We start from the raw sequence: 971 nt of genomic DNA, 5'->3' as shown, positions 1-971 counted from the left end.
CCGGCCCCGGCGGTTCTCTCCTCTGCCGACGCCGGCGACCCTCCTCTTTGCCTTGGTCTCTGCCGCCGGCGACGAGAGCCACCGCCGACCCCCTGTTGCCCTAGCCGTGGGGATACCGAGCACAGGGCCGACCGAGCCCCCCATCCCAATCCTTTCCTCTTTGCTCCAAGTCGTGCCCTAGTGCTTTACTGCCGTCGCTGCTCCTCTGCACAGTGTCAGCCAGTGAACCCTAGCTCCGGTTGCCACCACCTCTGTGCCAACGGCCAACGCCACTGCTTCTCCTATGGGGCTTCTTCCAGATTCAACGAGGGACGAACCTTTGAGACACCCTCTCCTCTTCGGTATCAAGAGGAAGAGTTTTGTGTTCACCAAAACAGTACTTGGATCTCGTTCATTCTGGACAAATTTCAGATTAGGGTAAGTTGTTTGAATTATGGGTGTGATCCTTGAGGAATTGGGTCTGATATTGATTTTTGTCGTGTTAATTGTGATTTAGGTTTATCTGTTTGGGAGATTGGCAATTTATCCTTGCTCCGACTGTTGATTTACAGAAGCAACGTTTCCAATCAGATTTGGACAAGTTGTAGAGGTAATTTTGTACATGTACTATATTTTATTTTTGTTGTGGACTGGTTAGGGTGCCCTAATTCTACATAATCGTGATATGTGGTTTGAGTGAATTTGGGTTTTAACCATTTTGTTGATGATTGATAGATAGGTTAATAACTAATGTTAACCTAGGTATACGTGTTGAATTAAGGAATGGATAAGATTATTAAATAGGTTTGGAGATTTTTATTTAGCTATATAGCTAAATACCTTATCTGTTTAATAACGTAGGACTCTGATTCGAGACCGTATCTCGACGGGTATCTTGATTCCCGGATTGGACCATTTTATCGGAGGCGGGTACTTTGACTTATGTCTTTTGATATGCATAATAAAGTGTTTAACATATAGCAATGATTGTG

The 971-nt window shown here is 45.0% G+C and overlaps 1 long non-coding RNA gene across 1 annotated transcript; it reads left to right on the top strand.

The window, feature by feature from the left end:
• Positions 1-402: 402 nt before the first annotated feature.
• Positions 403-971, top strand: LOC122017227. The gene is made up of 3 exons (XR_006121291.1): positions 403-417; positions 497-589; positions 841-971. It is a non-coding gene; the product is annotated as an uncharacterized LOC122017227 (long non-coding RNA).

The sequence above is a fragment of the Zingiber officinale genome, chromosome 8B (assembly GCF_018446385.1).
Source record: "Zingiber officinale cultivar Zhangliang chromosome 8B, Zo_v1.1, whole genome shotgun sequence".
Taxonomy (NCBI): domain Eukaryota; kingdom Viridiplantae; phylum Streptophyta; class Magnoliopsida; order Zingiberales; family Zingiberaceae; genus Zingiber; species Zingiber officinale.
The sequence above is the reverse complement of the archived record's forward strand: the minus strand, read 5'-3'. Positions and strand labels throughout refer to the sequence as shown.